This window comes from Pseudorca crassidens, chromosome 9 (assembly GCF_039906515.1).
Source record: "Pseudorca crassidens isolate mPseCra1 chromosome 9, mPseCra1.hap1, whole genome shotgun sequence".
NCBI lineage: Eukaryota > Metazoa > Chordata > Mammalia > Artiodactyla > Delphinidae > Pseudorca > Pseudorca crassidens.
Window position 1 is genome coordinate 85,166,915 of NC_090304.1, and position 12,438 is coordinate 85,179,352.

The following is a 12,438-nucleotide window of genomic DNA, read 5'->3' on the forward strand; positions in this document are numbered from 1 at the left end:
AACATACTGGGTTTCTGTGGTGGCACAGTGGTTAAGAATCTGTCTGCCAATGCAGGGACATGGGAAGCCCTGGTCCGGGAAGATTCCACATGCTGCAGAGCAACTAAGCCCGTGCGCCACAACTACTGAGCCTGCACTCTAGAACCCATGCTCTGCAACAAGAGAAGCCACCCAATGAGAAACCGGCACACCACAATGAAGAGTAGCCGCGCTCACTGCAACTAGAGAAAAGCCCGCGTGCAGCAGCAAAGACCAAATGCAGCCAAAAATTTAAATAAAAAATAAATTTATTAAAAAAATAAAATAAACATACTATTCATGGCAATATTAATTTTTTTATTAATAGAAAAATATTCCATTCATAATTGCAAAAAACTATGAAATATGTAGGAATAAATCTAATAGCAGATATACAAAACCTTTGGGGAAATGCTTGTGTACTGCTAGTGGGGAGGTAAATTAGTGCAGCCACTATGGAAAACAGTATGGCGATTCCTCAAAACATTAAAAATAGAACTACCATATGATCCAGCAATTCCACTTCTGGGTATTTATTCAAAGAAAATAAAAACACTAACTTGAAAAGATGTATGCACTCCCATGTTCATTACAGCATTATTTACAATAGCTAAAATATGGAAACAATCTAAGTGGTGTTTACATCAATGGATAAATGAAAAAAAAATGTTATATACATATATATGAATATTATTCATTCAGAAAAAAGAATTTATTCTTGACATTTATAATAACATGAATGGACCTTGAGGGCATTATGGTAAATGAAATGTCAGACAGAAAATGACAAATAAATACTGTATGATCTCACTTATGTGTGGAATCTAAAGAAAAAAAGAAGATACAGAAAACAGCTTAATGGTTGCCAGAGACTGGATAGGCAAAATGGGTGAAGGTCAAAAAGTACAAACTTCCAGTTATAAAATAAAAGTCATTAAAAAAAAAAAGTCATAGGGGTGTAATGTACAGCATGATGACTATAGTTAATAATACTTTATTGTATATTTGAAAGTTGCTAAGAAAGTAAACCTTAAAAGTTCTCATCACAAGAAAAAAAATTGTAACCATGTATGGTGAAGGATGTTGACTTATTGTAGTGACCATTCATAATATCTAAAAATAATATTGAATCATTATGTTGTACACCTGAAATTAATGTTTTATTTTGATCATACTTCAATTTTAAAAATAAAGTAATTATGAAACTTTTAAAAAGAGAAATATATAAGATCTTTTAAATAAAACTACAGTTAACTTTTTTAACTGCATGAGTCCACTAATACATGGATTTTTTTCAATAGTAAATACTACAGTACTACACAATGCCACAATGCAAGTGTTGGTTAAGTCCTTGGATGTGGAACTGTGCATACAGAGGAGCAATGAATGTGAAGATTCTGACTGCAAGGAGGAAATCCTTGCAAGGAGGAAATCCTACACCCCACCATGTTGTTCAAGGGTTAACTGTATAAATTTTACTGAAGGACATTTTTTTAAAAATATACTAAGAAATTTGGAGAAATGCACCAAGTTCATGGCTGAAAGTATTTAATCTTTAAATGGTATTACATTTTGTAAAATCAATTTATAAATCAATGTAATTAAAATCAAAATTTCAATTTTTGTAAAATTTGAAAAACTGACTCTAAACTTCATATGTAATAGTTAATGCGTGAGAATAGTTAATACAATTTTTACTTCTAACAGGGAGAGCCAGCCTTGGTTATTTACTTGCTAGCATTTCATCATTATAGTAGCAGCTATTTTGAATTTCCCCAGTCAGAAAAAAACCAGAATGACAAAGATGTTTGTGTTCATTTTTTAAATAAAAATGCATTGATGTATTACTTTTGGTTTTAAAGTATACTTTAAATACTATATTATTTAACATATATATATTTTTTTAATGAGAAAAAAGGAATGAGAAAGGAAAGGTGGAAGAGAATACTAAAATTTTACCAAAAATATGAAAATAAGTATCTTATTTATTTTTTAATATTTTCTTTCTTTCTTTCTTCTTTCTGGCTGTGTCGGGTCTTAGTTGCAGCATGTGGGATCTTTGTTGAGGCTCACAGGATCATTCGTTGTGGTGCTTGAGCTTCTCTCTAGTTGTGGTGTGTGGGTTTTCTCTCTCTAGTTGAGGTGCGTGGGCTTAGTTACCCTGCAGCATGTGGGATCTTAGTTCCCCAACCATGGATCGAACCTGTGTCCCCTGCATTGGAAGGAGGATTTTTTGCCACTGGAACACCAGGGAAGTCCCAGCATCTTATTTCTTATTCTTGTCTTATCTCATGCATACCCCTACCTCCAACACACAAATGCATTGATTAGCATGTGAAACTTGGTGGGGCATTTAATTCTCAAAAGCTTACCTTGTATATAGAAATGGTGCTCCATTCTAAGAACAAGACTCAACCTAAAATTCATAATTACAAGTTATAATTTATATAGAATATCTATATTTGAGTGCTTTATATGCACTATTCCTACTTTTTCCACTACCTTCTGAAGTAGGTGATATCATCTCCATTTTTATATTAGAAAGTCGTGGCTTAGGAAATTTAACTTACTTGTCATAGATCAAAAGCTAATAAGTGGCTCACTCAGGATTAAAACTTAAGTTTAATTGCTGTCAAAGCCCTGCTTTTTCCACTATGCCCTCTTATGAGGAACAAACTGTGGAAAGAATTCCCTTGGCATCTCTCAAGCAATAGGATACTGTGTCACGAGGAGGATTTTCTAGTCAAGATCTTGGTGCCTATGATGATTCATATTTAGATCATGTTCTTTGAGAGTAAGGAAAGAGATCTGTAAGCAACTGGTTTTAGCATCTGAGAGTTGTAAAGAAAATTCTCAGGGAAACCATCCAGTGATATTGCAGGAAATCTCAGAGGTCACAGGGCTATTTATTCCTCCACACAGCTAAAATTTCAACACTTGCTAAAATTCTCTTTCTACTTCCAGCCATAATAAAAGTTAAAGTGTTTATTATTAAACTACCACAAAAAAGAGTGAGAGATTTGGCAGCCTTCTGATTCAAGCACCTCTGAGCCCACTATTTTCAGGTAATTGTACTATTAGAAAGCTGAATATTAAATAGAGGGGCCTGGACATCCAGTCAGGATGATGTGCCAACATATTTTCCAGTCCACGGCAAGAGAAACCTGGTCATAGATAGCCTCACAATCAACACTTTCAGTTGTATATATGTGAGATAAGATATTCAAAAGAATGTGTGCCAATTTATTTGACTTACAAATAAAAAATAGCACTTATCAAAATATACTACTGCATCATTTTCTCCCAGAAAAGATATCCTTTCATGCTCATCTCCATATATGAGTAGTCATGTGGTCTTTACATCTAGGTCTGAAGCATTGTGCTTGCTTTACCTTTTCATTGTAGGTAGAAGGAACATCCTTTTATTTGAGGGGACGAGTTTGCAGATTAAATGCAGCCTGAGCTAAAAGTCCATATTAATCATTATGGTATCAGAATAAGCATATTTGGGACACAGAAAATACCAGGAAAAGATGGAAAAGGGAAGATGGAACCAACTGCAGAGATCTTCAAGGGAAATATATTTTTTATACACATCTTTTTCAGGCAGAGAATGCTTTATGAGTCAGGAATAACTGCCAGTAATATTAAAAATCAAAGATATGATCTTTCATAAGTGACATTCAAAATGAACTGGTCCAAAATCATCAATAAAGTCAGTGACATATGGTATAATGTATCTCAGGTTGGCACTCTCTCAAATTATATATGGCTGTCTCTCATTTCCAAAATCAAGGTTTGATGATATTATCACATGTGTCAAAATAAAATCTTACAAGTTTAGCTTTCCACTTATTCGGTTAGTCTGCTATATGAATATGACCCCAGTCGTTCTGACAGAGTGCAGATGGAAGTAGTGACTTATAAAAAAGGCCTGACAGAGGAGAGAGATCAAGACAGCAAAGTATGGAGGTCACCTCCCCTTACAAACATGTCAAAAATACATCTACACATGGAACAATACTCATGGAAAATTAACTGGAAACTGGCAGAGGACTCCTATACAACAAAGACTATAAGAAAGGTACACACATGATCAGGTAGAATGGAAAGAAAAGTACTGGGTTGGGACATGTGTCCCTGGGAGGGGACTCAGAGGAAAAGGGAGATCAAATGGTGGACACTTGCCCTGAGGAGTGAGATAGTCAAACCACAGACTGGGAATCCCAGTCCTGGGGTCCTACAAATAGGAGACAACCTCTCTTGGCTACTTGGGGAACCACTGGGACTGATAGAAAGGCTGAAGAAGCCTAGACTCCACCCTTGGGGAGTGAGAAGGTGCTGCTAGATTGCCCTAGACAGGGCAGAGAGAGGTTTGTCCTAGCAGCTGCTGCCTCCACCCTGCTTCACAGTCTGAGTGAAGTGAACACCCCAGTCCCACTCACTCCAAGCCACAGCTTGGCAAGGACCAGGGAAAAGACTGGATCTAGGAACACAGAGGCAACCCAGGAACCCAGGTGTTGTCCAGGTGGGCTGGCCGTGGCCATTACTGGCACTTAAACAGTGCCATAGAAGCAGCCTACACTTCTGACAGCAGTGTAGCCACTTGAACTTCCACAGCCTCCACACCACATTCCCCAGTTTTAGCCAAGTGAATGCTCCAGCTCTGCCTACTCCATGCCACAAGCTAGCACTAGATCTCAGGTGGACAGAACAGAGGAAAAGACACAACCATGGGCTGCATCTGAGCAGAGCCAAAGACACTTAAACAGGCGTACCTCTGTAAGCACACAAGCCCCAGTTACATCAGCACTCCCCTCCTTTGGGGCAAAGTCGCAGTGAAGGGAGAAGGAAAAAACACACACTTAAAAGGAACAGAGCCAGCTCAAGCCCAACCCTCAGGGCTTTGCTTAAGCAACTTGGGAGCAAACGCCACCCCTAACATGGCGGTGATAGCCACTGACTAGAGAGGATGTCCCACCTCACACTATGAGAACTCTCTAGCTCCTCCAAAGCCAGCCACACCCCATACCAAGATGATAGCAGTCAGCAGACCTGAGGAAAGAGGTGACTGGCATCCACATCATATCCAGCCCTCCCCCCAAAGGCATGGGGGACACACAGTCTACATAGGAATACTCCTACATAAGAACACCCTTTCAAAACCACAATAGGTGGCTGTCTCTAAATTCATAGAGACAGAGAAAGTTAAATAAAACAAAAGGGCAGAGGAACTGATCTCAATTGAAAGAGCAAGGAAAAAACAAAACAAAATGAAACAATGAAACAGAGATAATTAGTCTACCAGACAATGAATTCAAGTATTGGTAATAAATCAACTGGAAGATATCAAGAAGACCCAATTAAAAATAGATAATTCAATATTTGAGATAAAAAGCACTCTAGAAGCAATAAATAGCAGACTAAATGACACAAAAGAATGCATAAGTGATCTGGAAGACAGAATAATGGACATCACTCGATCACAACAGCAGACAGAAAAACAGATTTTAAAAAATGAAGGCAGCATACAAGATCTGTGAGATAATTTTAAACATGCCGTATCCCCATTATAGGGGTTCCAAAAGGAGAAGAGAGAGAAAAAATGATAAAAAATGTATTTGAAGAAATTATGGCTGAAAATTTCCCAAACCTAAAGAAGGAAACATATCCAGATACAGGAAGCACAGAGGGTCCCAAAAAAGATGAACCTAAACACCCACACCAAGATATATCATAATTAAAATGGCAAAAGTTAAAGATAGAGAATTCTAAAGGCATCAACATACCAAGTTCCATTTGAAATTTATTTACAACCTGCTTGAGTGGAGAAGCCATTGTCTTCAGAAATCTTGGTGTAGTTGAACTGACAGTTATTGTGTTGTGACCTGCAGTTCACAATTAAAAGGGTCACCCAAGCAAAGTCATGGAGTTTTTTAGTTATGAATATGATTGTTGGCACATCCTATGCAATATATCTAAATTGAATTATGGTACCAGATAAAGTCATAGATGGGAATGAAGCCTGTGTATCATCCATTATCATGTGTCATCATTAAATGATTTAGTACCCTCTTGAAAAAAAAATAAAGGCATCAAGAGAAAAACAAAGTCATATACAGGGGAAATCTCAATAAAACTATCAACTGATTTCTCTGCAGCAACTTTACAGACCAGGACGGAGTGGCATGATATATTCAAGGTGCTGAAAGGTAAAAACCTGCAACCTCGGATATTCTACCCAGCAAGATTATAATATAGAATAGGAGAGATAAAGAACTTCTCAGGCAAAATGGAAAATCACAGTAGAAAAGGAAAATATATAGAAAGGATTGAAGATCACTTAAATAAGCCAGTACATGGATTAAAAGAGAAAAGTTGTAAAAGAAACTATAACTACAATAAACAGTAAAGGAATAAGCATAAAGGCGTAAAATATGATATCAAAAACACAAAATGAGGGTGAGGGGGCTAAAAAATATAGATCTTTTAGAATGTGTTTGAACTTAAATGACTATCAGTTTAAATCAAGTAGATATAATTATCGTTCATCATATATGAACCCCATGGTAACCACAAATAAAAAACCTACAATAGATACACAAAAAAAAACAAAAGAAAGGAGCCCAAGCATACAACAAAATAAAATCATCATACCACAAGTGGCAAAACAGAAAGAAATGAACACAGAAGAACTACAAAACAACTGGAAAATAAGGACTAAAATGGCAGTAAGTACATACCTATCAATAATAACTTTAAATGTCAAAGAACTAAATGCTCCAATCAAAAGATATAGGGTGACTAACTGAATAAAAAACCTAGGTTCATCTATATGCTGCTTACAAGAGCCTCACTTCAGGGTGAAAGACACACAAGGACTGACAGTGAGGGGATGGAAAAAGATATTTCATGCAAACAGAAACAAGAAAGTGAGGGTAGCAATACTCAGATCAGGCAATATAGACTTGAAAACAAAGCCTGTACTGAAAGACAAAGAAGGGCATTATATAATGATAAAGGGATTGATACAAGAAGAGGATATTACACTCCTTAACATATGCACACCCAATACAGGAACACCTAAATATATAAAGCAAATACTAACAGACATGAAGGGAGAAATTGACAATAATACAATAATAGTAGGAGACTTTACAGCCCACTGACATCATAGACATAGGAACCAGACAGAAAATCAATAAGACAACAGTATTCTTAAATAATGCAATAAACCAGTTGGTATTAATTGATATCTACAGGACATTACATCCAAAAGCAGGTGAATACACATTCATTTCCAGAGTACATAGAATGTTCTACAAGGTAGATCATATACTAGGTCACAAAATAAGCCTCAACAAATTTAAGAGGATAGAAATTATATCGAGCATTTTTTTCCAACCACAATGGTATGAAACTAGAAATCAACTACAGAAAGAAAAACGGTAAGAGAACAAACAACTTGCTACTAAAAATCCAGTGAATCAATGATGAGATCAAAGACAAAGTCAGAAAATACCCCAAGACAAGTGAAAATGGAAACACAACTTTCCATCAACAAAATGAAAAAACCTACAGAATGGGAGAAAATATTTGCAAACGGTGAAAGCAACAAGGAGTTAGTATCCAAAATATACAAACAGCTCATACAACTCAATATCGAAAAAAAAAAAACCCAACCCAATCAAAGAATGGGCAGAAGACTTGAATAGACATTTCTCCAAAGAGGACATACAGGTAGCTAATAGGCACATGAATAGCTGTTCAACAACACTAATCATCAGAGAAATGCAGATCAAAACCACAATGAGATATCACCTCACACCTGTCAAAATGACTATCATCAAAATGCCTGCAAATAACAAATGTTGGAGATGATGTGGAGAAAATGGAACCCATGTACATTGTTGGTGGAAATTGGTGCAGCCACTATGGAAAACAATATGGAGGTTTCTTAGAAACTAAAAATAGAACTACCATATGATACAGTAAATCCACTCTTGGGTATATCCAGACAAAAATGGAAACACTAATTCTAAAAGATACATGTACCCCAATGTTCATAGCAACATTATTTACAATAGCCAAGACATGGAAGAAAACTGAGTGAACATTGGATTAAGAAAATGTTGAAATATTATGGAATATTATGCAGCCATAAAAAAGAATGAAATACTGTCATTTGCAGTAACGTGGATAGACCTAGAAAAAATTATGCTTGGTAAAATAAGTCAGAGAAAGACAAATATCATTTATATGTGGAATCTAAAAATAATACAAATGGGGGCTTCCCTGGTGGCACAGTGGTTAAGAATCTGTCTGCCAATGCAGGGGACATGGGTTCGAGCCCTAGTCCAGGAAGATCCCACATGCCATGGAGCAACTAAGCCCGAGCACCAAACCTACTGAGCCTGAACCCTAGAGCCCGTGAGCCACAACTACTGAAGCCTGTGCGCCTAGAGTCCATGCTCCACAACAAGAGAAGCCACCGCAGTGAGAAGCCTGTGCACCGCAACGAACTGTAGCCCCCACTCGCTGCAACTAGAGAAAGCCCGTGCGCAGCAATGAAGAACCTAGGGGCAAGACAGGATTAAAGACGCAGACCTGGGGCTTCCCTGGTGGCGCAGTGGTTGAGACCGCCTGCCTATGCAGGGGACACGGGTTCGTGCCCCAGTCCGGGAAGATCCCACATGCCGCGGAGCGGCTGGGCCCGTGAACCATGGCCGCTGAGCCTGCGTGTCCGGAGCTTGTGCTCCACAACGGGAGAGGCCACAACAGTGAGAGGCCCGCGTACCGCAAAAAAAAAAAAAAAGACACAGACCTACTAGAGAATGGACTTGAGGACATGGGGAGGGGGAAGGGTAAGCTAGGGCAAAGTGAGAGAGTGGCATGGACATATATACACTACGAAGTGTAAAATAGATAGCTAGTAGGAAGCAGCCGCATAGCACAGGGAGATAGCTCAGTGCTTTGCGACCACCTAGAGGGGTGGGATAGGGAGAGTGGGAGGGAGGGAGATGCAAGAGGGAAGAGATATAGGGATATATGTATATGTATAGCTGATTCACTTTGTTATAAAGCAGAAACTAACACACCATTGTAAAGCAAGTATACTCCAATAAAGATGTTAAAAAAAGAGAAAAAGACCCAATGTAGCCAAAAATAAATAAATATTTTTAAAAAGAAAAAAAATACAAATGAATGTACTATATATACAAAACAGAAACAGACTCACAGATATAGAAAACAAACTTCTGCTTATCAAAGGGGAGAGGGAAGGGGGAAGGAACAAATTAGAGGTATGGGATTAACAAATATAAACTACTGTATATAAGATAGATAAACATCAGGGATATACTGTATAGCACATTATCTTGTAATAACCTAAAATGGAGTATAATCTGCAAAAATACTGAATCACTATGCTGTATACTGGAAACTAACACAATATTGTAAATCAACTATACTTCATTTTATAAAGGGAGGGTGCTTACAATATCACCTGATTCCAAGTGTTGCTCTTCCACACACAGAGAAATATCAAAATTGATTTTAAGACACTATAAATGCCCTGTCATTCTGAATGAAGATGGAAAGTTCAAGGGATATATAGCAAAGAACAGGAGCAGTTTTGGGGTTTAATTGTTAGATAATCACCATGAAAACTCTGCACATCTGAAAAGTTTACATTGTGAAGACAAATTGTCTTAGGGTTCAGCAGAATGTATGTAAGTTCATGGGTGGTGAGTTTCACTATACGTGTTATCATTGTAGACAGAGCATGTATTGAAAATAGAGTTTTTACTTCATGGTTCTTTTGAAGCTGTGTCAGAAGAACATAAAATGTGTAAGTGGTTGGAAGAGAAGTAATTCACAGTTGGATCTGCATCAGACAGCATAGGCTGGAGCCTGTGAACACTGCCTCCAGACTGATATCACATTGTGCAGACCCTGGATGAAATGGCTACTGCTGAGAATAGTGAATAAATTTTCACTTTACCTACCCAGGCAGAGAGTAACAAAGTTCTGAGTTTTTAAAATATGAGGTCTAAAGTGAAAACTGCTATATGCTGATTTTCTACCCTGGGGTACAGTCTGGCTGCCAGGAAAAAGGTGAGTGTCAAATGGGAACATAATTTGGAAAAATCTATTGATGTTTAATGCTTCTGAAGCTATTAAAACTTGAATGACAGCTCCAAAATTTTTCTGAAAATGTGTCAAAATAGAAATCTTGCATACAAGCTATAACCTCATGTTAAAAAAAAACAAAAAAACTTTTATTAAGTGGGGCTGTAAATCAGGTCTGAATCTGCAGATACAAAGAAGCAAACTTGTTTGTGAGAGAATCGATAGATCCAGCATGGGAACTGACTAAAAATGGAGGGTGGGAATGCAAAGAGAGTTTTCCTTGGAAAGAAAGGGAAGAATGTAAATTTGTAGTTCAAGGAGATGAGGGTGAGAATTTTGTGATCCCTCTGAGAAAGTAAAAATGTGTGAACTTCTCAGTCCAACCAGTGCCAAATCTTTCATAATATTAGAGATGCAAATCCTGTGGATTGGCATTCGAGTAAGTTGTAAATTAGTGGTTCTCAAATGTTAGTGAGTATAAGAATCTTCGAAGGAGCTGATTTAAAATATAGCAAGCCAGACCCCACCCTTGGAGATTCCATTTCAGTTGGTCTGGGGTTGGTGCAGAAATCCACAATTGAATAAGTGTTTCAGATATTGTAATTCAAGGCTTTGCATTTTGAGAAATACACTGTATCTTCAGGAGCAAACGAATCTGAAATTCTCTTTCCTCTGCTTTCAAAAAAGAATCCCCCAACTTTCACAAGGTGTTTTTTATTCTTTCTTAAAAGATAAGCATTGAAATAGCAGCAGCATTACCCACCACCAACCCTTAACAGGGTTTTTTTTAGGGCTTACTATGTTTCAAGCATTGTAAACCCTTTACTTATGTCATAATAATATTAAGTACCACTTACTGAGTATTTACTAACTGCCAGGCACTGTTATCTAATTAAACACAAGATATCTAAATAATATCTAATGTAATCTTCTTCCTACAAAGAAGATACTATACTCTACTTTTACAGCTAAGAAAATTGTGACTCACAAAAGTTTGGTACCTTGTCTGAGGTCACATATTAGTAAGCAAAATACAATCTGTGAATTCAAAGACTGTGCTCTTTCCAATGCTTTACTTTAAAATGATCTAATGATTGGGAGACGAAAACATCTCCTGATGTGACAAATTCCTGCAAGTGTATATAACTGGCTAATTGTTTTTATTAAAGTATAGTTGATTTACAATGTTGTGTTAGTTTCCAGTAACTGGCTAATGTTCTAGATGAAACTGTGATGAAAGAAATTTTCACATATTGAGGTATATGGAAGTCATTCTGGCTTATATTTGATTTGGCTTGAGCTTTATGCTAACTAAAATAGCCTGTCTTATGCACTATCAAACATAGATTGCACATCTGCTTTAAACATTAAAGAAAAAATGCATTTAAAAATCAAAATTGAGTAATTGTGGTTCAGGCATCCAAAATGGAGCCAGGTGGCTGTTGGGGATGTGGTTTCAGACACATTCCTGCATCACTGAGAACTTGAATTTTCTGAACTGTATCAAACACAAGGGCACCACCAGCCATACTCAGAACAACAGCTGTTAGCAGCTGCCAGCTGCAACCTTATCGTCTCAAGGTCTCCCCTTGCAACTATGCAAACCTTTCAGACCCCAACCAATACTTACTTAACAAGCACCCTTCTTTCTTGCCAGCTACAGTTCTAATTCTTGACAAACAACTTATATAACTTTGCGGGTTTTGCCTATATAACCCCCCCCCCATTTTGTAGTCTTCCAGAACAAAATTCAAGTGCTTCTTGAATCTGTGTCTCCCAGTCTTTAGTCTTCAGTTTGGCTCAAATAAAACACTTTTCTATTCCTATTACGGATTTTTTTTTCATTGACATTGCTTTGTGTAGTTGGCAGGCAGGATATTAGAAAAACCCACTGAGATCAACTGGAGTCTACTTTGAACTGGCACTTGGTACCAAGCATGGGCACCTTGACCCCCCAACCCTGGCTTCACAGCCCTCTTTGGGTGTCTCAATGACTTCTTCCTGATATCTGGATCTCCTTATCTTTTTTTTCCTTCCAGTTTTATTGAGATATAATTGACATATGGCACTGTATAAGTTTAAGGTGTACAGTATATTGATTTGACATATATAGTGACGTGATTATCAAAATAAGTTTAGTAAATATCCATCACCTCATACAGGTACAAAATTAAATAGAAAAACAATGTTTTCTTGTGATGAGAACTCAGGATTTATTCTCTTAACTTTCAGATATAACATACAGCAGTGTTAATTGTGTTTACCATGTTGTGTATTACATCCCTAGTA

General features: G+C 37.2%; 1 long non-coding RNA gene across 1 annotated transcript; it reads right to left on the reverse strand.

The window, feature by feature from the left end:
* Positions 1-1,985: 1,985 nt before the first annotated feature.
* LOC137230820 (uncharacterized) lies at positions 1,986-8,809 on the reverse strand. Its single transcript, XR_010946269.1, has 2 exons — positions 8,626-8,809; positions 1,986-2,230 (listed from the first exon to the last, which is right to left on the reverse strand). It is a non-coding gene; the product is annotated as an uncharacterized lncRNA (long non-coding RNA).
* Positions 8,810-12,438: the final 3,629 nt, after the last annotated feature.